The sequence below is a fragment of the Macaca mulatta genome, chromosome 11 (genome assembly GCF_049350105.2).
Source record: "Macaca mulatta isolate MMU2019108-1 chromosome 11, T2T-MMU8v2.0, whole genome shotgun sequence".
In the NCBI taxonomy this organism is placed as follows: domain Eukaryota; kingdom Metazoa; phylum Chordata; class Mammalia; order Primates; family Cercopithecidae; genus Macaca; species Macaca mulatta.
In genome coordinates this window covers 134,340,155-134,365,647 of record NC_133416.1, presented here as the reverse complement: position 1 = coordinate 134,365,647, position 25,493 = coordinate 134,340,155, and the positions used below count along the sequence as shown (strand labels likewise).

At 41.7% G+C, this 25,493-nt stretch overlaps 1 long non-coding RNA gene and 1 pseudogene across 1 annotated transcript; one reads left to right on the top strand and one right to left on the bottom strand.

Moving 5' to 3' along the window:
- Positions 1 to 561: 561 nt before the first annotated feature.
- Positions 562 to 25,493, bottom strand: part of LOC714722 (transmembrane protein 132B-like) — a 41,974-nt pseudogene continuing 17,042 nt past the window's right edge.
- LOC114670996 (uncharacterized) lies at positions 13,595 to 18,537 on the top strand. Its single transcript, XR_013401759.1, has 3 exons — positions 13,595 to 13,832; positions 14,806 to 14,975; positions 17,483 to 18,537. It is a non-coding gene; the product is annotated as an uncharacterized LOC114670996 (long non-coding RNA).

Below are 25,493 nucleotides of genomic sequence, written 5' to 3'. Positions count from 1 at the left end.
TCCGTGGTAATAAAGATTCTTCCTTTACAGTGATATCTGCTCTCTCATCATGTAACAGAGTCCAGTGCTGTAATATGTTATTTTCTCCAAATCCCTAAATTATTCCTGTAGGGTTAATGTATAGATAGATAATAGGCAAATAGCAGATAGTTATATAAGAGACAAATAGATGTTTATTTTTAAGGGTAACTAACAGATCCGATACATCAAAACAAAGAGGGTTCATTTCAAATACTGTAGAATATACATCTTTTTATTAATTTTTGGCAGCACAACTCCCCTGTCTTCAACACTAGCTGATATTAGGATACAATCTGTGGAATTGTTTATGCAAGATCTGGACCTCGAAACCAAGGACCAGTATTCTACCAGTTGCAATAGAAAAACACAGATGATTCCACCCAGCCTTTAAAGACCCCCTGTATATACCAACAGAAGCCACATCAATCAAAGGTAAGCCAGTGTATCCCAAAGCCATCAAAAACCTCCCCTGCTTCAGCACACTCTGGGAGAAAACTTCATCCCCGAAGGATACTCACCAATCCGGGAGTGTCTTAAAATTTAAGACTCCTTTGCTTCCATAAAACTCTTTTAAAACCCCTGGGAGTCTCTGCCAAAACGAAAAGCGTGCTAAGTCCCTTATTGGTAAGATCTGAATAAACAACCTTTGATGACCTTTACAGGTGGTCCTCATTCTGTGGGTGGATTTTACAGAATAAAACATCACAAAAGCCAAAGAAAGGTTGGCGGGGTGGGCAGAGTAAGTAGGAAATTTTCTTCAGATCCCAAAGGAGAAAAAAAAAATGCCTAAATGTGCAGCATTATTTTCAAAAGAGATTTTTGTTCTTAAAGAGTTTCAACTCATCAGCTTCAGCCCTAAAGCTTCAATATAACAAACGGTGTTTGTTAGGTAAAGATGCCTCATGTATCTCTCCTGATAAAAGCAGCGACTCTTTCATTGCATTTCATCTAGCTGAGTTGCCTAGAGATTAAATGCCTTTTAATAATATCTGCTGAACTTTTTCTATACCCCTGTGCAGCCTTAGCCACAAAATCCATTTAGCCATTATTCACTGCCAGACTAGAAAGAGGTTTCCCTGAGAAGAAGAAATTCCACCTGTGGGCCACAGCCTGGAAGAACCACAGGACCACAGCTCCCGGCCCTTAGAGTTTCTTGCCTGCCCTTTCTGGCAGCCTGCCCTACAGATTTCAGATTTGCTTAGCTAGTCCCTAGCACGTGAGCCAATTCCTTGGAACCTTTCTCTCACTTTCTCTTTCTTTCTCTCTCTCTTTTTCCCTGCCCCATGTCCTACTGCTTCTGTTTCTCTGGAGAACCTTGACTATCTACTGATAGGTCTGTTAGTTAGAGTCACTAGGCTCTGATCAAATTCTCATTCTGCTAAAATCTTCCTTCAAATTTATTAAGTCATCAATTCCTGCTTAGACAGGTATATGGGGAATAAAAAGGGTAGGTGCCTGCTGAGCAAGGTGTCAGATCTCTGGCAACAAAAAGTGATTTACTCACGGGTAGTAAGAAGAATTTACCAACAACAGTATAGGTTTGAAAAGGAAAGGGTTTTTTTAAACTTTCATTTTAAGTTCTGGAGTACAAGTGCAGGTTTGTTACACAGGTTCGTTAGTTTGCTAAGGATAATGGCCTCCAGCTCCATCCATGTCCCTGCAAAGTACATGCTATCTTTCTTTTTTATGACTACATAGTATTCCATGGTGGCAATTCCTCAAAGACCTAAAGACAGAAATACCATTTGACTCAGCAATCCCATTACTGGGTGTATACTCAAAGGAATATAAATAATTCAATTATAAACATACATGCGTGCATATGTTCATTGCAGTACTATTCACAATAGCAAAGACATGGAATCAATCTAAATGCCCATCAATGATAGACTGAATGAAAAGGGAAGTTTTATTAGAAAGAAAGAACACTGCAGAGGAGCTCAGCGGGAGCCTCAGCAAGAGAAAACTGAGCCCACCACAGTGGATGTTCCTTAGGGGTGTGTATGGACCTTAAAGCAGCAGCTTAAGGGTAAGTTTGGACCATATTAGCCATGTAGGTCATGATAGCTGATTACATTTGTAGACATTCTGGTGCCTTGATGTCATCAAGGGTTGCAAAATGAGGTCTGACGCATATGCATTGTGGAGCGTGTAGAAATTCTAGTTACTTATACATTTTGGGGAAAGAAGGCTGGTACCAGATGCCTGCTTTGGATAATAGGGAAGTCTAATTACTTCTGAATTCCACAGGTAAGGAGCTTTGCCTCTAGAAGTCCTGCTTGATGAGTACCAGGTGGTCTTTGCTCTCCTCAGTGTCTGCTCCTGGTCAAAACTCTCACTCTGAAACAAACAAGCAAACTAACTAATGAAAATCCTGAAAACTGGGCCGCTAGAGCTTTTCCAAAGTTCTCAATTCGTTAAAATTCTTCCATCAAAATTACAAACCTCATGCATTGCGATAAAAATGTAATGTATATAAATGAATTATTGTGGGGTGATGTGTATGTGATAAAATTATAAACTCACTCTTCCTTCTCAAGCAATGTATTTCATTGATTAGAGGATGCTCTGTGTGTGTGTGTGTGTGTGTGTGTGTGTGTGTTTCTTTCAGGAAAGAATAACCTATTATTGGAAGTATGAAAATTGATTTTAAAGATTCCCACTGCCCTTCATAATTCATCATTGTATCTAACAAGGTGAAATTTATGTTACCTAACTGAATTTGGTGGTGCAATTTGGCAGTTAATTATTGTAAAATTGTGTTTGTAACCAACAGTGACTGTAATCAGATGTCAAGTTTAATTGTGTCTTGAAACCTAAATGGCATGTCCTGGGAGATACCACGTCCTAGACAAGGCGCCTCAACGTCAGCCAAATACCTCCTCATATGGGCCGTGTTTTTGTTCACAAGATTGGGAAAACATATGCTATGGCTGATATCATCAATATGTCATGAAAACATATGCTATGGTTGATATCATCAATATGTAATCAACACAAAATAAAGCAGCTCCCAAAAGAAAGGCGTGACCCGGCCAGACCATAACATTCCAACGTGGAAATGAAAGACATCATTTTTTGCCTGCCATGAAAAGAAACTAGATCTACAGAAAGAGGGGGAAATGCAGGGGGGCAGAGAAAAATAAATCTCAGAAAAATAAAGCCTCAGAGCTTTTTGTTTCCCTGTTACGGAGACCCCATTCCAACTTAACTTTTGTATTCCATGGGACATCTTGCTTCTCATAATAAATTGTCCTTTTAAGCTCTGCTGACTTGAGAAGATCTCTTTTATATATAGCTGTAGGATGCTAACTTAAGTAAGTATCTGGTGGGTACTAGACTGGTAGAATGGCTGAAACCAGAGGAACCTAGTCAATTACAGTAAAAGCTCAGAAGTCATAAATGTGTCATACAGCAGTAGAATTTATCTCTGAAAATTGGAAAGTTTATATATATTTCTCCCATGGGTTCTTATTTTAACACACTTGTTACTTATAAAATGTTAGACATAGAAGGACTTTTTAAGATTATCTAGTTCTGTAAATCACACTATCCAGAATAACTGTTGCTTTGGGGGACATTTGACCCATTTTGGAGGGGAAGACGGCCTCGCATCCAATCAGCCTTTCGTTTGCTGGGTGGTCCCCACTGTGTGACTCCTGATAAGGGCTGAGTTTTAGATCCGTTTGAAGATGTCAAATGAGACCACAAATCTTCTTCCTGCTTTCTGCCAGCTCAGGCACGGGAAGGAGAGCTAGACGTGGCCCACTGAATTCCTGCCCTGACATTTGCATCCAGCAGCAGGGACACGAGGACAGAACCAGTGGCAGCTCCAGCATCCAGTTCACAACCACATTGCTCCTCCGCTACGCGGTCTGCCCAGCCTCCAGCAATTCCAGCTGGCTTCCTCTTGGCTGTTAGTGGATTTGGGGAACTACCCATTAATTTTCAATAAATTCATTTCTGTTTAAGTCACATCAATACCGTTACTGTTATTTGCAGCCAAGTTCCCTGGCTGATCCCATAACAGAGGATCATTCAGCTCCCCTGTGTCCTGCCGGAGACAGAGCTCATTTTCCAGGGTAATCCAGTTCTCTTTGGGGTAGCTCTTGGTATGAAGTCTTTTCCCTAATGCTTCTACCCATTGATTATAGTTTCGACTTTTGCAAACATAAATCTATGCCTTCATTCTTTGGTTACAAGTAGCATAGGTTTCTTGGAGGTTACATAAATTAGGATATTTATATGCATGAAAGAGAGAAGAAACAAGAAAAAAAAAGAGAAAGAGAGAAAGGACAAAGGAAATAATAAAGAAAGGCCATCTAAATGGTTCAAATGTGCTGTCCACACTGAACAGCACATCGAATGCCCCAGAATGAACCCAGAACGCACGTAATGATCCTGTTGTCCCCTCTGTCTGGGTCCCGTGCTGTCTCTGAGTCTGAGCGTCACATCACCCTGGACATGATCCTCGTATTTTCACACTACCTGGCCCTGGAGTGCCAGGCACCCTCTCCCTTTGGAGATCAGCTGAAGATCAGCCATTCAGCCTCAACACTGGAGGGAAATTGGCTGCCCTGGACATGCGGAGAGATTCCCTTGTCCTGTACTTTCAAGTATCTTAAGGGATGCCCAAGGGTAATTCTGACTGCTTTTGCCAAGCAGTATTTTTCTCTGTATAGCCACGTGACTTACTTACTCCCCGTCTCTCTCAAGTCTTTCCTCCAGTGGCAGCTTATCCAAAAGGGTCTGTGGACCATTACGTTGAAACAGTAAACCCTGTTCCTGACCACTGACTTCAAATGTACATTCCCTGGATACCTTTCTCAATACCCTGTTTTTCTGTCTGCCCTGCCATATTCATTTACCTGTGACTTAAGAAAAAAATTTTTTCCCTCTACAAAAATATAAGCTTCTCGGCCAGGCACGGTGGCTCACGCCTGTAATTCTAGCACTTTGGGAGGCCGAGGTGGGTCGATCACGAGGTCAGGAGATCGAGACCATCCTGGTCAACATGGTGAAACCCCGTCTCTACTACAAATCCACAAATTAGCTGGGCATGGCGGTGCGTGCCTGTAATCCCAGCTGCTCAGGAAGCTGAGGCAGGAAAATCGCTTGAACCCAAGAGGCAGAGGCTGCAGTGACCTCAGATCGCACCACTGCACTCCAGCCTGGCGACACAGCGAGACTCCATCTCAAAAAAAAATATATATATATATATAAAAAATATATAACATATATATAATATATATATTCATTTATATTTATTTATTTATTTATATGTATATAAGCTCCTCAAGGACAGAAGACACATCATCCTATGTATTCTGTAACCTCTGCAGGTACAGTGATGGCTGTCACAGAGCAAGTGTACAATAAACACTAAGAGAGCACGTGCGTAGATACCTATTATATAAACTCAACTATCAGGCAGCCTGGGAGAGCCATCCCCTCACTCTCTCTCTTGCTTTCCGAAAAGGCTCCCATACAATATTTATTTCTTCCTGTGAATTCTCTGACCTTTCCCACTGGATTCATTGGTGAAAACCTTTAACACAGACTGAACAAATTGCAGCTTCCATGAGAAGGGAGAGCTGTGTGTATGTGGGTGGGGAGGGGGTCAGCTAGAAAGTGGTTGCTGGGAAACCACAAACAATGTTCCTCTGAGTTGCAATGATAACAGAGATGTCAGATTGACTTTACAGTTAGAGCTGCATCTTAGAGAACCTAAAAGAAGCTGGGCACAAATGTCTAGGCTGACTTTGGAGAGTTCTACTGATGTAAACATATCCGTTGGCTGAAGTCCCAAGTCCCTCACGGGCTATGTGATAATGAACAATTTTGTCATAGCTCCGTGCCTCTGTTTCTATATCTCTAAAATAGGAATGAGGGAAGTTTCTATAATACCTCAGGGGGCTAATGTGAGAATTAGATTCATTCATGTATTCACAGATGTCTATTTAGAAACTCCTATGTTACAAACATTGCTTTACTTCTCAGAGATACAGTGGAGAATAAAATAGGAAGAACCTCTAACCTTGAAGTACATAAATGCATAAATAACAAGGGTGTTTCAGGCATTGAGAGGTGCTGTGTAGAAGACAAATAGGGACCAGTTTAAATCCATGTGCATTTGTTAACTGTGGCCGTGATGGTTCTGCAACCAACCACAGCACCTCAGAGCCCAAGCAGTCATCATTTGTGGCTCAGACATTTGTGGATTACCTGGGGACTGGCTGATCTATGCCGGACCTGGCTGGGGTACCTTGTCTTCAAGGGGTTGTGCTCTGTATGGCTGTCACTTTTGTCTTAGAACCGATCAGCCCAGGCGTGTTGTTGCACAGGAATGGCAGAGGTTTGTGACAGACAGTGGAACATTCAAGGCCCTTTAAACCTACCTTAGCACAGGCACTCTGCCCCTTGCACCTCATTCTATTGCAACCCAGGTGACATGACTGAACAAAAATCCAAGGGATGAATAAATTCATTCTGCTGTTTTGTTGGCAGGAATTTGAAGCTCACTGATCCCAGAGGTCCTAAATTATGTTTATATCAATAGAACTCTCCAAAGAAAGCCTAGACATTTGTGCCCAGCTTCTTTTAGGTTCTCTAAGATGCAGCGCTAACTGTAAAGTCAATCTGACATCTCTGTTATCATCGCAACTCAGGGGAACACTGGAACATGGTATACACACAAGGAAGGCTTAAGGAATTAGCACCAATGATGCAATTGATCCCAGAGGCCCTACTGAATAGTCACGCTCAGCAAAAGCCTGAATCGCTGGAAGAATCTGAGCTAGAAAATATCGGAGTTACAGATGTCCAGGTTGAGAAAAATCCTCCAGCCAAGGAACTCATTTAGGGAAAAGGTTAGACAGTAAATGGAATATAAAACGGCTGGCGAGTCCCAAGTGTCTTGAGGCAGGGAAAGGCCAGGGATTGGTGGCAGCTGGCTGGACCCTGGGCTGGGGGTCCGGGGCCATGCTACTTTTGCATGCTTAGAGGACATGTAAACCACAGACAGGGAACCTGGTCCTGAAAGGTTCATTTTTCCCTGCTTGCTCTACTGCAAATAATGACAGCGTATAAAATATCATGTGTATATTATATAGAGACCTCTTGAAAAGGTAATAAATTCTTGGGATTTGGGGCACAAAGGTGGGAAGCAAATCTTATTTTATTGCTCAGTGATCCATCCTGCTCAGCCTGTCTCCCTCCTTAATTTCTGACAATCCACAGGCTCTTCCCGAGTCTCTGCCTGGGGCTGTGTTTGGAAAAACAAGGTCACATGAACCACTGGGTAAAAAGGAGGCAGGGATTTCTCAGCATCACTGACTCTGTCCTTAGTGGCAGGGAGATTCTCTTCTGCAGGGGTGTAGGGTCTTGGGTGCAAACAGGTTCCTATTCAGTGGCAGGGACTACATTACTCTCTTGTATTGGTACAGATGCCCCTTGTGTGGGGCATTCTCAGGCATTCCAATTCCAACTGACGTGGTAGCTCAATTTATCTATTAAGAATTTGCTCAAACGCTGTTTCATTGCTTGTCTAATGTTATAGCTGCCTCCTTTGCCTGCTGTGCTTTGCCAAAAGCTGTGTGTCTCGCTCCTGTAAGCGGAACTTGTCCCTGGAACTTACCTCACCTCTTTCCACAGAGGTCTCAGTTTTCAAAGTTATTGTGCTTATGTTGATTAGCCATTTTATTTCCTTATTGTTAACATAAGAGTAACATATGCATGCAGCTTTCATTTTTCTAAAGGAAAACCGAACTTCATAATTTTTTGAATGGAATTAATAAAAACCAATTAATCACGGTTATGCCTACGGTGCCATGTTCAACAACAGATGCTTCTCATAGTAATTAGGTTGGAATAATAACAGGAGAGGAAAAGCCCAGTCATTAGTACTGCCAAGAGTGCTAACAAGACTGTTTCATCAATAAAACCGCTGGGAGAGGAGTTCTTAGCATCCAGGGCTGGCAATGATTTACTGTGTGCCTTCAGTGGGGCCATTCCAACTTCCTGGGCCTCAGTTTCCTTAACGAAACCTAAAAAAATAACATAGTTCCTTTTTCTTTTTTTCTTTTTTTTGAGATGGAGTTTTGCTCTTGTTGCCCAGGCTGGAGTGATCTCGGCTCACCACAACCTCCACCTCCCAGGTTCAAGCGATTCTCCAGCCTCAGCCTCTGGAGTAGCTGGGATTATAGGCGTGCACCACCACGCCCGGCTAATTTTGTATTTTTAGTAGAGACAGGATTTCTCCATGTTGGTCGGGCTGGTCTTGGACCCCCTACCTCAGGGGATCCACCCACCTTGGTCTTCCAAAGTGCTGGGATTACAGGCATGAGCCACCGTGCCACCCATAGTTCCATTTTAAATTTGACCACAAAACAGCTATTTGGGGGAAATTGGTCTGCGAAAGGGTGGAGGCAATGTGACAATTCCCTTGTAAATGGCCTGCATTTTTTTTATTTAACGGTTATCCTTTGGATTCTAGATATACAAATCTGTCCCCTGAGCAACCTTGGGTTATTCATACACATTTTGGCTGCGGTCTATAGTTCATTGAGCTTTTGTGTTTCCATCTTTTGTCACATAGAGACAGTATAGCCAGATACAGAGATGATTTCAAATCCTTACTTCCCCACTGTCTCAATAAGAAAGGGTTATGCAGCTTTTTGCATTTAGCTGGCCCGTGTAGGGAGAGTTATGGAGCATCATGCTCGTAAAACACTTAGCAGACCATCTGATGCATTGTGCGTGGGGACACTCACCAAATAAGTTGATGTTACCGTCATGATTTTGAGGCTTCCTGGAGTGTGCTGGGGCACAAAACTAGTTGTGGCTACCTCACCAGATGCCAGAGACAGGCCCCAAATTCTCCTGCTGTTTTTGTTTGTTTGCTTTTATGTCTTTATATATAGTATCAGGGTGTGTGAGCAGAGTTTAAACTCAAGCCCAAAATAACAACCAGCACGGGAAACATCTGGGTCCATCAGACTGGTGAGAGGGACCCTATTATGGGCCTGGGTCAGGAGGACTGGAGACTGGGGTGGGCTTACCTTCAGTATTGGGTGGAAGAAATTTCATCTCGCGCCATTCACAAGAAAGCCTTGTGCTTTGGAGGACTTACAAATGCTTCAGTGACCTTCCCATTCTGGCTGGTGGGGATTGTGAGCTCTGAGTACTTTTGTGAGCTCTGAGTGCTTTTCCCTCCCTCCCATTGAGGTGGTTCCTCCTTGGCTAACCTCACGTGCATGTGTGGATCAGAATCCGGCTGAGGACTTCACCTGAGCTTTCTGTATAGCCCAAGAGTTTCTTCTAGGTGCAACTTTCCTCATCTTTGTTAACTCTGCTTGCAAATGTCAGCTGCCATTGTCCCCCCAGAATCCCTGCTCCACGGCAGCAGCTGAGGAAGTTCACCAGGCTTCAGCTGGGTCCTCGCTCTGTGCAACGTACGCAAAAGTCTCTCTAGGCAATGGACGGGGGCAGCCATAGGGTCCACCCTGATCATTTCCCATCTCTTAGGGAATCACTGTCCTACATTGTCTGATGCCTAATGTCTTGAAGACCATTATTTTATATAATTTTGGTTTTTTTCCAGGTGAGATCATGAATCTAGTCTTGATTACTTCATCTTGACCAGAAGGAGACTTTCCATCTGTGTAGTTTGCTGAGGTGAAAATCCAGATTTTTGCAGTGGCATTGGGCCAGCACTGTGGCTCCATGTGATACAGTTTCCATTCTGCCCCGTTCTCGGGACAGTTTTTGAGGCACCACACAGTCACCTCTGTCTAGTCTGTTTACCCACCCCCTCACCCGCCTGGTTATTCTGCCTGTCCATCCTTGCTTCTCCTTTTTTCTAGTAACTGCATTCCATGTTGTCCTTTGAGGAGCTGTCATTTGACCACTCTCCTTTCATGTGGAAATCCTTTAGAATTGGCTTGATCATCAGAATGTGTCCTGTCCCTTCCTATAATGATGGCCTCAGAAATGCATATGTGACTGAACACATGTAACGAAGAGTCCTCCAAGAGAAGAATGTGGTCCCTAATGGTTCCTGTGGAGGGAATTTTTGTGGAGGGTTCTTATTGCAGGCATTCAATTACGTGCCTTGTTCTGAAGTGACCACTGTGGTTAGGAGTAGGAAGCTCCACTTCACCTGTGTATGTGTGGGGTCTGAGTATGATTTGCTAAACTGGTAGAATAAAAGCATGGCACTGCACATTCGTTACCAAATGGAAAGAGAATACGGCCAATACAGGAGAGCGAGAGAGACAGAGGGATTGAATATTTGGGAAAAGAAGGAAAATTCCTTAGGAGACTGTTTAGGACATTGAGGGCCTGGCTCAAAAATATATCAACAGTCAACTAATCTAAAGAAATTTTCCAGGTAAATTTTATTTCCATTTGTTTGTTTGTTTGTTTGTTTGTTTGTTTGTTTGTTTTTGAGAAGGAGTTTCGCTCTTGTTGCCCAGACTCGAGTGCAGTGGCTGCGTCTTGGCTCACCACAACCTCTGCCTCCCAGGTTCAAGCGATTCTCCTGCCTCAGCCTCCTGAGTAGCTGGGATTACAAGCATCCACCACCATGCCCGGCTAATTTTATATTTTTAGTAGAGACGGGATTTCACCATGTTGGTCAGGCCGGTTTCAAACTTCCAACCTCAGGTGATCCGCCGGCCTCAGCCTCCCAAAATGCTGGAATTACAGGCGTGAGCCACCGCACCTGGCCTTATTTCCATTTCTTATTGGAAACTTTGTCTGTGTGTTTTTAAGCCAGAATGGTTGGGATTTAGTTATTGGTACATAAAATAATCCTGCTATGACATTCATCGTAAAGCTGTTCACACCGCCCTTTGTTAGTTAGCCCTGCTTGTACAGGCACAGTGTGGGTCGCAGATTACGCCAGCACCTAGAAACCCCAGTCTGAAGGAGGAGTGAGGCCCCAGCCATCGCTGGAAGGGGTGGCCTGTACAATTACTGGGTTTTTTCTAAGAGTTCTGAAGCACAGCATGGAGGGTTTGGAAGTTAGGTATGCCCTTTACTTCACAAATAACAGCAGTTAGATTGGCCCTGAACTGCCTCCTTGTTTTGATTTGTTGAAACTGGATGAATTCAGGCGTGAGAGTGAAGGGCTCCCAAATCCTTAGGTTATGCAGAATGTGTACACTAAGACCTACCCTTAAATATCTTTTTCCCTGCTTTCCTCTTGCTACAGAGAGAAAGCACAAAAGATTTTTATAAAAGGTGATACTGTTGGCATAGGAGATGGGGGGAAAAAACAGTTTTCCAACTTGGTGATCATCTGTTGCTAGTTCTCTTTCCTTCTCCCGGATCTGGTTATCGGTGGATCACCGTGTCCTCTGAAGGCTCTCCCAGAGCTGTACTGGGGATTGCAGGGATATGAGGACCACTTCATAAAAGCTCGCTTTTTTTTTTCTTTTTTTTTTTAGATGGAGTCTCTCTCACTCAGCCACCCCGGCTGGAGTGCACCGGCAACCTCCGCCTCTCAGGTTCAACAGATTGTCCCATCTCAGCCTCCCAAGTAGCTGGGATTACAGGCACCTGCCCCCATGCCCGGCTAATTTTTGTATTTTTTTTTTTTTTTTTTTTAGTAGAGACGGGGTTTCACCAAATTGACCAGGCTGGTCTTGAACTCCTGACCTCGGGTGATCCGCCCACCTCGGCCTCTCAGAGTGCTAGGATTACAGGCGTGAGCCACAGCGCCCTGCCAAAAGCTCACCTTTAATTCAGCTCCGTCTAACTTGTGTTTCTCCTGTGCATTTTTTTTTCTCAAGGCGTTGAGATTTCTGCAGTGACCAGAGCTGCTAATTAGTTATCACAAGCTTTTTCCTTAGGGGAGATAAAATGGTTTTGATAAAATCAAAGTGCTTCTTTCTAATTCTGATTCCATTCCTTTGTTCTTTTTTCTTAGGTCCCCAGCTTACAAGGGGACTGGCTGATGCTTCCTTTTACTTTAGACTGTTTCTTCGCCAATGTTAAATGGTAAATCCATACCTGATGTATCTGTCATTGATAAAGTTCAGGTGGTATTTCAGGTTTCTATAGAAGCTTTCTCACTTCCTGCGTGAACATTTTCTAAATGGAAAGATTCTTCCTTGCATAGGATATTTTCAATTTGAGTTCTAAGAAATGTATTTGTTAGATTTTTCTTTTTCTTTTTTTTTTTTGGTTTACTATCTGTCTTCTAGTTTTTTCCTGTAGGAGAAAGTGTTTAAAAGCATGAAAAGGTTTCTCAAAAGGAACTTTGCCTAATGGACAATGTGGTCTTCATTTTATAATTCACTCTTTATATTTAATTTCAGATTTCCACCTTCTACATTATTTTCTATTGCCTGGTAGATACGTGATAGTCAGAAACGTTTCCATCAGACACTTAAACTAAATCTATCATTTAGGGTTTGTGTTTTGTATCCATGAGAGTTCCAATAATTTCCTTCTGTCTATTCAAGTCCTTCTCCCTTTCTTTCCAGCCTTCAATTTCTTGTAAAAGAAATTTTCAGTGTTTTTAAAGACCAGAAAGTGCTTTCTTAGGTTGTGAATTATTTTTCTGCCAGGCTGGTAAGCTGTTTTCACTCAAGTGACTTAGAATGGCCGGGCTTCATCTTACAGAAACCATATCTAACTTTGAAAGTGACCCATATACACACTTCACCACGGACAGAGGGGGCTCACCTGTGGCTTATTTTCAACAAGGCCCCTTTTATCATTATACAAAGAGATAGACCTGTTCATATTAGTACTAACTGATGACAAGCCCAGTGTTTCTAACTCACTCAAAGAGCTGGCCTATCTTGAAGGAAGCTCAAGAATTTCCTGGGTTTATAATCTAGTCAAATGTGTTAAGAATTTTACAACATTTTTCACTTTGCCAGATAGTCTTTTGATTACTTGCTTTGTCCGTGTTAAACTATGTTTGTTTGTTTGTTTGTTTGTTTGTTTTGAGACAGAGTCTCGCTCTGTTGCCCAGGCTGGAGTGCAGTGGCACAATCTCAGCTCACTGCAAGCTCTGCCTCCCGGGTTCATGCCATTCTCCTGCCTCAGCCTCCCGAGTAACTGGGACTACAGGTGCCTGCCACCACACCCAGCTAATTTTTGGTATTTTTAGTAGAGACTGGGTTTCACCTTGTTATACAGGATGGTCTCGATCTGCTGACCTCGTGATCTGCCCACCTCAGCCTCCCAAAGTGCTGGGATCACAGGCATGAGCCACCACACCCAGCAAATTATGTATTTTTTAAAGACTATTAAGAAGGATTACTTACCATCACCTCCCCAGGAACCAGGAGGACTTGTGTATCCCCTGAGCCTTCAGACACCCCCACTGCTAATGCAGAGCTGGGAGTAAAGGCTTGTGGCCATCAGCAGACCTAGTACAGTAGCCAAGGCCCTGCATGCCTGCCTCTGGTGGCCAGACACCAGCTTAGACACAAGACCACACTGGACCCTGGGGAATGTGGAGCTTGGAATGCAAACAAGCACCCGGCAACCAGGACAGGCTACCAGGGACTAGAGAGCCAGGAGGCTTCATTGGGTAACAAAGTTCTACCCAAGCATTCTCTTGCATTCAACCTGGGGAACGAGACAGCACCTGGTTTCACACTCACAAGGCATGAGACTGTGTGCAGCCAGAACGACCAGCAGGGGGTGCAAAGGCCACTCCAGGCACCTGCTGGCCTCAGAGAAATCAGCAAATCAGGAAATCAGGAAGCCCACTCCTGCTATCCTTTCTCTGCAAGGAAATGTGCCAGGGGACTGCAGCCCAGAGAGTCTGCAGTAGAGGACTCATGAAGGTCATTATCACTGCTTTTTCCTCCTCTTATTGAAACTCTTCCCTCTGCAGCCCTGGAAGCCTGATCCTACCTACAGGTGTCAGAGAAATCTCCCTCCCTCAGAGTCCTTGTCTGGTTTGTTTTTGATCCGGCCACAAATACTAGGGCAGAAAAATAATGGACGGTACAAAGGTCTTTACTGTCTCTTGTTGGTTTGTTTTTATTTATTTATTTTTTTTGAGGTGTTTTCCCATGATAATGGGTGCAGTGGAGGCATAATATATTTCACGTTGTAAACCAAAAAGTATCTGAGACAAGACTCAATCAATTTAGAAGTTTATTTTGCCAAGGTTAAGGACATGCCGTGACACGGCCTCAGGAGGTCCTGAGAACAAGTGCCCATGGTGGTCAGGCCACGGCTTGGCTTTATACATTCCAGGGAGACAGAAGACATCAGTGGTCCAGAAAGGCGGGACAACTCAGAGTGGAAGCTTCCAGGTCGTAGGCGGATTCAAAGATTGTCTGATTGGCAGTTGGTTGAAAGAGGTTGTCTAAAGACCAGATATCCATAGAAGAGAAGGTCTAGGCTCAGATAAAGGGTTGTGGAGACCAAGATTCTTATCATGCAGATGAAGCCTCCAGGTAGCAGGCTCAGAGAGGATAAATTGTAAATGCTTCTTATCACACTGTAAAAGGTGTCAGACTCTTAAGTCAATTCTCTCCAGGATCAGGAAAAGAATTTTTAAAAATGTTTATAAGCTCAATTATTTTATTAATTTATTGTTAGCAACTTTGAGATCTGATTAAGAAATCTTTCCTAAACCCAAGATAACAAAGAGTTTTATCTTCCGTTTTCTCTCAGAAGCTTTATTCTTTTAATTTTAACACTTGGGTCTATAGTGTCTCTCAAAATCAAGTAATGGGTCACTTCAGTTCCAAGTGTAACAATGAAAAGTGAAAGCTGTGAATTACCTCTTTCCCTATATTTTCACAGTATCTTTGTGCAAAGAAAGCAGCAAAGAGAATTGCATCATATAAAGAGTGAATTAAACCATCTAAAGGAGTAAAAAGTCGTCATCACATGGACAACAAATTAAGACATAGCATCCATCTCACTATTTGCAAAGTGGTTTATTCCTACAGACAATGCAGATATGTAAAAAGGTTTTTCTATAGTTTCATCCTTTGTAGGACCTAAGGAAATAAGCCCACATTTTGAAATAAAATTTTTAAAAATCGTGTAAAAAAATGACCTACTGTAGCAATGACGTTTTGAAGACATCTCGTAGAACATGAAGACCGCCCAGTATTATGAATTGATAACATGATTGCTTTCTTGGACTGGGAGGATAATTTCCCTAATGGACATTAAAGCATTTGGATCGTTATTTTCCATCTGGAAAGTGATAGTGTCCTGATTGTGTCAAGTAAGGGCACCCCATGAAACATAGGCTCAGGTCATGTCCTTCTCCAAATTTTCCTCCATTAAAAAATTCTAAAAGATAAACACAGCAAACATGGCACCATAACTTATCTAAATTTTACAAATTCATAAAGAGATCATTGATGCATATTAACGATGTGAATTTTAAAAATCTCATATGTAGTATTTGCATTTTGCAAACAAAAGTCAAAATAAAGGTATACTTTTTTTCATGAATGCCATTTTTCATTTTCAAATTCCACTTTTTCTTCTTTTATTGGAACTGCATTTACTACATGGCATACATGCATAGTGAGATCTGGAGAGAAAATGCTGGGATCTGTGGCTCAGGTTTTCTATATTCTAGGGGGAACAAGTTTCCCCTAAATTACCTAAATTATGTTTACATAAATAATTATGTAAATTTAGATTGTTTGTTTTTAGGAGACAGGGTCTCACTCTGTCACCCAGGCTGGGGTACAGTGGTGTGATCTTAGCTCACTGCAACCTCTGCTTCCTGGGTTCGAGAGATCTTCGTGCCTCAGCCTCTCAAGTAGCAGGGACTACAGGTGTGTGCCACCACACCTGCTAATTTTTGTATTTTTTTTTTTTAGTAGAGATCGTATTTCACCATGCTAGCCAGGCTGGTCTCGAACTCCTGACCTCAAGTGATGTGCCCACTTTGGCCTCCCAAAGTGCTGAGATTACAGACATGAGCCACCACACCCAGCCATAACTTTGTGTATGTGTGTGTGTGTATATATATATATTTAAACATATATATGATTATTTATATTAAGAAATTATTATTAATAAAATAATTTATTTTTATAATTATTTATAATAATAAATAATATATATATTTAAATAATATATATATATTTGAGACAGAGTTTCATTCTGTCACCCAGGCAGGAGTGCAGTGGTGCAATCTCAGCTCACTGCAACCTCCGCCTCCCAGGTTCAAGTGATTCTTCTGCCTCAGCCTCCCGAGTACCTGGGATTACAGGGGCCTGCCACCACACCAGGCTGATTTTTGTATTTTTAGAAGAGACGGGGTTTCATCATATTGGCCAGGCTGGTCTCGAACTCCTGACCTCGTGGTCTGCCCACCTCGGCCTCCCAAAGTGCTGGGATTACAGGAGTGAGCCACCATGCCCAGCCTTTCAGGATCATTTTCTGCCAGCTTTTTAGATTCATAAAAGCATGCAGTTTCACAGATGAGTTTCACAAAGACAATTTTTAAGTTGTATGTCTATTATTATATGATGATTGTGATGTTTGGAAAAGGGGGAGCCATTGATCATTAAGACATCCAACTAAGACTTCCCTTTCCATACCAATGACAAAGGATGGCATTTGCCAAAATGGCAAAGCTGACAGTTTCGTGAAGTGCGTGGTAGCCAACAGGATGGCTTGTAAAAAGTTTAGTAAATAACTCGCCCCCTAATCCTGAAACATCTGCAGCAATCTTCAGGGATCCAAGCAACTCCTCAGTTGTCTTGAGTCTTTCTTATGTCTCCAGAACTCTGCATGTCTGGGCCAGTAGCATCTTTCACTCTTGGCCCATACAAAACTCTTGCCCTTACACATATACATAATCAAGCTATTAATGCAAAAGAGCAAAATGGGAGCCAAGGCCTCAGCCACTAAAATGCTAAGTTTTTAGGTAGTTTGCTCTGCTGATTAGAAAGTAAGAAATATTTGTCCTGTTTCTCTTATCATCAAATGGGGACATCTGGAAAAAAACTTTTACTCAGGTTTGTAGGAAAAAGGAAAGTTAATTTTTTAGAGATTCAACTTCTTTATGCCTTTTCAGATTAAACTTTCTTTTTTTGAGACGGAGTCTTGGTCTTTTAGAACTGTAGTACATTGGCACAATCTCAGCTCACTGTAACCTCCCCCTCCCAGGTTCAAGCGATTCTCCTGCCTCAGCTTCCCGAGTAGCTGGGATTACAGGGGTGTGCCACCACGCCCAGATAATTTTTGCATTTTTAGTAGAGATAGGATTTCACCATGCTGGCCAGGCTGGTCTCGAACTCCCAACCTCAGGCAATCGGCCCTCCTCAGCCTCGCAAAGTGCTGGGATTACAGGTGTGAGCCACTGCACCCGGCCGATTAAATACCTTTTAAAATTGTTTACATTACTTTCAATTTCTGCAAAAAGAGCATGTGTGGAAAAAAGTTAATGCATGTTTATAAATCTAAATGTCAAATTACACAGATATTTACTTTTTCTTGTTTTCAGCAGCTGGAAATCTAGGAGCAGAAGCCCAGCATAATGATCTCTGAAAGCCTGGATGCACGGATTCCTCTCTTACTTCCCAAAACCGTGGGGTAGAAATGGGAGTATCAGCATGCTGCACAGACTTCCACAGATGTCCAGGGAACTGAATTTCCAGAAGTTATCATCTATGTTCTTTCCCAACCCCCGCTTCAGTTTACATCTCGCAGGCGTGTTTGTTGAAAAGCAGTCAGCTAGAAAATAAGAGTGGCTATAACCTGTGCTGCCCAGTGATCAGGGAAAGAGAGCGGATGAAACTTCGATGACTTTCTGTTAGTCTGATGAATATCCATGCCAAATGTAAGATTAGTTGAAGGCCTTATCGCTTCCCACCAAAATATTCCTTCACTTGCTGTATAGTACATTGAAATGTAAAGTTATGGGTTTGTTTAACAGTTTAATTTGTCAGTGGGCATTCAACTCTTCTATTTGTGTTTTTACTTTGAGCTTAGTAGGAGCAAACAAATAGAGGTGACCCCTGTTTTCTTCCTGAAGCCATTTTTCAGGGCAGAAGTGCCTTAACCACTTCATTGAGAAACCACCTTTGCATGCAGTACCCTGAGTTGGCTTCAGCACGCCAAGCTCCACACCACGGGAAATACCCTGCTTTCCATGTTGTTTTAATCCCAGTGCTCATGAGTAAGGACATGTCCTGTCTCTTGTCCATGAAAATACTCCCACAAAACAAAGTCACACCCAGGATCTGTTAACGGAGATACCCAGTGGGTGAAGGAGACTCATTCCCTGATGCAATTCAGGTCACACAAAGCAAAAAAAGAAAACAAAAACCCTTTTCTGTTGAGGATACAGATGCGAAGAAAATGGAAAATGCCTTTCAAAATGCACAAGCCTAGTTTTCTAATTATGTTTCGGTGAACATGCCGGTGAACTTACCTGTGTGGCTTGGTATTCAGGTGGGTTTTCAGCTACTTCTCCACCAAATCCTTTGAAAAGCAGCAGTGGCAGAAACAAATAACCCAATTAAAAACAATAATAGCAACAATAAAAAAAGAAAAGATAAAGAAGAAAGCAGTGGTTTTCTTTGGCTAGCTGAGGAACTTTCTACTAGGCGTTAGCAATCGCTTTGCAAACTTTTTTTTTTTTTTCAGCAAATGCTTCATTCTCTAGACAAATTTCAAGAATTTTCAAGCATCAGCAGACTCAATTCTTCACCCCCATTTTAACAAAGAATCAGCTGAATGCCTGTGTTTAACAGTCAAGCCCATTAAACCTGTGATTTGTACGTTGCTCACACTCTTTATTCCTATTAGCAAGAGATGCTAGGAGAACTTCTTGGTCATCAATTTGATGAGTTCTGAGGGGAATGTGGGTTTAGGTTGTGGCGTTCATATACATAGACATCTGGCTGAACACATGTACCTAAGAGTCCTCTAGTTTTCCTTGCTCTACTGAAAATAAAGACAGAATGTGTAAAATATAATGTATATATTATACAAAGACCTCTTGACAAGGTAATAAATTCTAGTGATTTGGGGCACAAAGGTGGGAAGCAAATCTCATTTTGTTGCTCAGAGATCCATCCTGCACAGGCTGTCTCCCTTCTTAACTTCTGACAATCCAGGGGATCTTCCCAAGTCTCTGCCTGGGGCTGTGTTTGGAAAAACAAGGTCACATGAACCACTGGGTAAAAGTAAGGCAGGGATTTCTCAGCATCATTGAGGATGGATGACTCCTATTCAACATAGTATTGGAAGCCCGGGCCAGAGCAATCAGGCAAGAGAAAGAAAGAAAGGGCATCCAAATAAGAAGAGAGCAAGTCAAACAATCCTTGTTTGCAGATGACATGATCCTATATCTCCAAAACCCTACAGTCGAGACCCAAAAACTCAATAAGCTGATAAGCAACTTCCGCTGTCTCATTTGTAAGTGGGAGCTAAATGCTGAGAACACATGGACCCATAGAAGGGAACAATCACACTGGGTCCTGTTGGAGGCTGGAGGGTGGGAGGAGGGAGAGGATTAGGAAAAATAACTAATGGGTTACAGTAGGTTTAATACCTGACTGACAAAATAATCTGCACAACGAACTCCCATGACACAAGGTTACCTAGTAACAAACCTGCACATGTACCTCTGAACTTGAAATAAAAGTTATATTTTAAAAATAACAATACAATAGATGACCTGAACATTTCTGTTTTGAATAGCTCAATCATCAGCCCTTTGTGGTCATGAAAATGTCCAAGGTAATTCCTCTATGTCCTTCCAGGTTTATTTATTAAATATGCCAATGGCTTGATAGAGCCCACACTGAGGTCTTACTAGCCCAATATCTGCTCTTTTAGCCATCTCGTCTTAATAAATTAAAATACTGTCTCATTTTCTTATTCTAAAAATCTTGATTTGCTTAGTATTGTATTTGCTTAATATCAACAATATAATACTATTATTTCAACAATAATTTCTATTTTAAAAGCTATTTGAGATTTGAGTAATTTCTTTTTTCTTTGACAATTATTTTTCCAGTCCCTGTGTTCTTGACAACTGCCTCTTGAGCTTGAGCTTCAGAGCTCATTCATATTTTTCCTGATCCACTCATTTTCATGACTTGATTGAGCATACTTGTTGATTTTCAATCTCAGTACACATCCCATGAAAGTTTCAACTTTGCTAGGATTATGGATGTGAATGCTTTTCTAGTCACTGAAAAGATGGATTTCCTCACTGCTAAGTTGAAACAGAATTTTGTTCATTTCTTATTTTTCTTTTTATTTTTTTAAATGACAGTTTTAATCTGCAGCTGTTTCCTAGGGGTTTTCTTTTTGTACTTATTAATGCTGGTTTTATATTTGAGCCTGGGTGGCAAAATATGTTTTTCAGAAAATACTCATATGAAAACAGGTGTTTTCTTTGAGATTTTTTGTTTTCATACTTTTCCAATGAATGTTCAGCCACCAGATAACAAAATACAAGAATTGCATGTGATTCACAGATATTCCCCCACCTTTGCAAAATTCATGTTGAAAATTGACCCTTTCTCACTGGTTGTTAATATTGGTAAGTAAGATCTCTCATGCATTGCCAACATAAGATGTCAATGAGAAAAGGAAGGAAACAAAGTGAGGATAAGTTGATTAGTTTCTATTAATAGGCAGTACAGTATGGAAAAGTAGAGAAAACCTGAAATTCAATATGGATTCCATTAATTAAAATAAAATGGCTAATCTCTTGGAGCTAGAGACTATCATTCTTAGCAAACTAAGGCAGGAACAGAAAACTAAATATCACATGTGCTCACTTATAAGTGGGAGCTAAATCATAAGAATTTATGAACACAAAGAAGGAAATAACAGACACTGGGGTCTACTTCAGGGATGATAATAGGAGGAGGGAGAGGAGTAGAAAAGGTAAATATTGGGGCCAGCACGCTGGCTGAGGCCTGTAATCCCACACATTGGGAGGCTAACGTAGGTGGATCACCCGAGTTCAGAAGTTCAAGACCAGCCTGGCCAACATGGTGAAACCTCATTTCTACTAAAAATACAAAAAAATTAGCTGGGTGTGGTGGCACACACCTGTAATCCAAGTTACTCAGGAGCCTGAGGCAGGAGAAGCTTGAACTCGGGAGGCGGAGGTTGCAAGGAACTGAGATGTGCCACTACAGTCCAACCTGTGCAACACAGTGAGACTCTGTCTGAAGAAAAAATAAAAGAAAAAATAACTATTGGGTACTGGGCTTAATACCTGGGTGATGAAATAATATGTACATCAAACTCCATGACCTATGTTTACCTATGTAAAGAACCTTCACAAGTATCCCAAAACCTAAGACAAAAGTTAAACAAAAATAAAACAATAAAATTTTAAAATTTAAAAAATAAGTAAAAAATAAAATTAAAAAAGCCATGGCTAATCTCAATGAATTAAACTTCTGTGTAAACAAAGCATGTCTCAAATAAAACATAATATTTTTACAAATAAAAAATATTTTTACATGTTTTAAAAAGACCTCTAGAAGTCAAAAACAACAGAAAAAAACCACAAGAACAAAAAACAAAAAAAGCAAACAACAGTAAAACCCACAACAAGCAGATGTTGTTATAAATGTCTGTGAAAACAATGAGCAGTGTTTGTTACAAATAAGGCAGCTACATTCTTATTTCCTTCCACGGGAGGCTGGGGGTTGTGCTATTTGTGGTACGTTCCTCTTGGCCAACAGGTGCGCCATGTTGGAATCATTCCTGAACCACTCTCTCCTAGTTTCCTTAATGCTCTGTGGGATCACGGAGGTGGTCTTTATAGTCTCAGTGTATTCTTTCAGTATAAGGGCATCAATTTCACACAAGCCTAGTCTCACACCAAGGGCAATAACTGTCCACTGTACCTTACCGGTATCAAAGAATTAAACATCTGTCAAATTCTTTCTCATTGCAAACAGCTGTTTGTCATGAGATGGGTATCAAGGCCTTTGGCTGAATTTATTTCTATGAATTAGCACTGAGCCAGTACCAGGTCATATATAAAACCATTCCTAATACTTCAGCAATGCCTATGTGGGCTGTGTTAAAAGCACACCCTGGCTTATTACATATTTGCATTTGATTTGCAGGCCTCTGACACCAGAGATCTAATTAATAATCCCCTGACAAATTATTCTGTGCTAGATTACCCTCTATTGGTGACCAAACTCACAGCTCCAACTCTCTGAAAAACAGAAAGCGTGTAGTAGAATTCAAACATAAGAAAGTTTTGTTCGTTTGTTTGTTTGGTTTTGAGACAGGGTCTCCCTCTGTCACCCAGGCTGGAGTGCACTGGTGTGATCATAACTCACTGCAATTTCTGCTTCCCAGGCTCAAGCAATTCTCCCGTCTTAACCTCCTGAGTAGCTTGGAATACAGGTTTAGGCCACCACACCTGACTTGGTGATTCAAAAAATTAAAAAATTGTTTTAGTTTTTTGTAGAAACGGAGTCTTACTATATTGCCCAGGCTGGTCTCAAACTCCTGGGCTCAAAGGATCCTCCCACCTCGGTCTCCCAAAGTGTTGGGATTACAGGCATGAACCACCATACCAGGCCCATATGAAAACATTTTAAATCTGCAAGTACCCCAGCCCCATATCTTCGCAGACCCACTTGATGTTATTGCTGTCAAACAGGATGGAATTTGTGTATGGTCCGCTGTCCTCTGGCAGGATGGTGGTGTAGGAAGTGAACTTGACTCTCTTCCTCTTTGGGCCTGAAGAATTCATAGGTTCATTTTTAATTTCTTTCTCATAGACGTAGTCAGAAAGTCTAAATAGTTGGCTATGAGAAGTCTTCTGGGAACTGCTGTTCAGAAGGAAATTTCTCTCCTTGAACTGCAGGCCCCTGTCTATCATGGTTGTGCACTCCTCCGATGGGAGTGTAATGCCAACAGGGTTCTCCAAAAGTCTCACTTCATTCCCAAGCCAGACCCAGTCGTGAGAATGGGGGACATTGCCCTGCTCACTCACAGCAAACCTTTTGTGTCTGTGTTTCCAGGAAAACGCCATGCAGTTGATCAAGAAGACCAGAATGGCCAAGAAGGAGATGCAGAGCAGGGCATACATGCCTATCTCGAACTCCGTTAGCCCCCTTGAGGTCACTAGGATTACTGGGCTCCAGTGACTTCTCTTGAGTGGGGAAGCTTGTGAAGCTGTCTGGACCACCATTTTTGAGTCATTTATTATTTTCTTCCATGGGAGACTGGGGGCTTATGCGTTTGTTGGTACTTTCCTCTTTCAACATGACCAACAGGTGACCCTGTTGAAATCATTCCTGAACCGCTCTCTCCTGGTTTCCTTCACTCGCTATGGAATCACTGAAGTGGTCTTTACAGTATCAATTTATGCCCTTGATATCATTGCCGTGTCTTTGGTATTCATTGCTACTTGGTTCAAATTTGACCTCAGCATTTCCTTTACTCATGGCAAGGACACTCTTCCTCTTGGTCTTCAAACAAGGTCACTAATCATCATGTTTAACTTAATCAAAAGCCCTTGGCTTTCACCCTCCGCAACCACAAAGCATCATCTGAACTCAAGACAGACCAACCACTTCATGTAATAATGAGACAGTAACCATCTCATTGAACCTTAAAGGTGACATTGAAACATCAACATACAAAATTCAAAAAGAACCAAAAGTTTGTGTTATGATAAATATATTTCATACTTGAAAAATTTATTCACATAAATGTTGATGCCAAAAATTATTTCAATATACAGAATTAGAAAAATAACCTCTAGTGCTCTGTAAACTTAAACAGTTCTTGACATGCATCGGACGGTCATTAGTGATGATCTCTATCCCACTGATGTGAAGAACAATACATATTAATAAGTACATGGAATTAGGAAGTACACATTGACTTATTTCACATTCTATGACTGAATTTTATTTTGTCCCTTCTTAAAATATTTTGAAGATTAGGAAATACATCCAAATTATTTTAAAGGGCAACTAATTAGACCACCACTCACAATAATATTATTTATACCAGAACAGATAGAAAAAAATGCAGATAAGGCAATACACTCCTAGCCTGAGGTATTTGGCAAAAGGATGCATTATAATTCCATTCTGCTTCAAAGACATAATGCTGCTGATACTCTTTTTAAATGATCTGCTAAAACTCTAAAGATGTGGGAGCATTTTAGAACTGGCAATAGTTATAGTGAATAGGTAGCAATTTGGTACTTACTTGTAGTACCTGAAATGGAATTTCTAAGTGTCAAAAACTGCCTGCTTTGGTAAAAGTGGAAAAATAGAATCCTTTTGCCATGGTCTAACAGAAGCCTGTCAACTGCACAGATAAACTTGCTGCAAGGAAATGGCATTTGGACCTGTGATGGGTATATAAAAAACATCTGAGAAGAAACTTTTTCCATGTCATGGAGCATTGCTGTAAAGGACAGGACAGACTGAACGAAAAGCAGAGAGAAGCTTCAAGAATTTCCATCTCAGCTGCAAGTACTTGATGCTGATCTTCCTTGCGGGATATGAAAACTGAGAGGGACAAGTTATCCTCTGATATGGTTTGACTGTGTCCCCACCCAAATCTCATCTTGACCTGTAGCTCCCATAATTCCCATGTGTTGTGGGAGGGAGCTGGTGGGAGATAATTGAATCATGGGGGTGGTTTCCCCCACACTGTTCTCCTGGTAGTGAATAAGTCTCACGAGATCTGATGGCTTTTTGTAACTCCTTTTGCTTAGTTCTTATTCTCTCTTGTCTGCTGCCGTGTAAGAAGTGCCTTTTGCCTTTGACCATAATTGTGAGGCCTCCCCAGACACATGGAACTGTGAATCCATTAAACCTCTTTTTCTTTATAAATTAGCCAGTCTTGGCTGGGTGTGGTGGCTCACGCCTGTAATCCCAGCACTTTGGGGGGCCGAGGTGGGCAGATCACAAGGTTAGGAGTTTCAGACCAGCCTGGCCAATATGGTGAAACCCTCTCTCTACTAAAAATACAAAAATTAGCCAGGTGTGGTGGCGGGCGCCTGTAGTCCCAGCTCTTCCGGAGGCTAAGGCAGGAGAATCGCTTGAACTCGGGAGGCAGAGGTTGCAGTGAGCTGAGATTGTGTCAATGCCCTCCAGCCTGGCTGACAGAGTGAGACTCCATCTCAAAAAGAAAAAAACAATTACACAGTCTTGAGTATGTCTTTATCAGTAGTAGCATAAAATCGGACTAACACACCCTCACCAACCTAAATCTCAAGAGTTTCTGGGAGTCACTCATCTTTAGGAACTTGAAGGATATCCTAGGAAACCACTCTCTTGTATCTTTAGGTAAGTCAGCCAAGAGCCACACGCCCAGCTCTGTGTTGATGACCAGTCACCCAGGAAAATCCCCGTCCCTTATCCAAGAGGGAGCTAAGAGAGGGAAAGAGGATATTCAAAAATAAAAGTGAAAACCTGTGTCTCTGCTCCATACGGTATAACCAAACAAAAACTACCAACTTTGAAATATGTATAGGAAATATGTATATATGT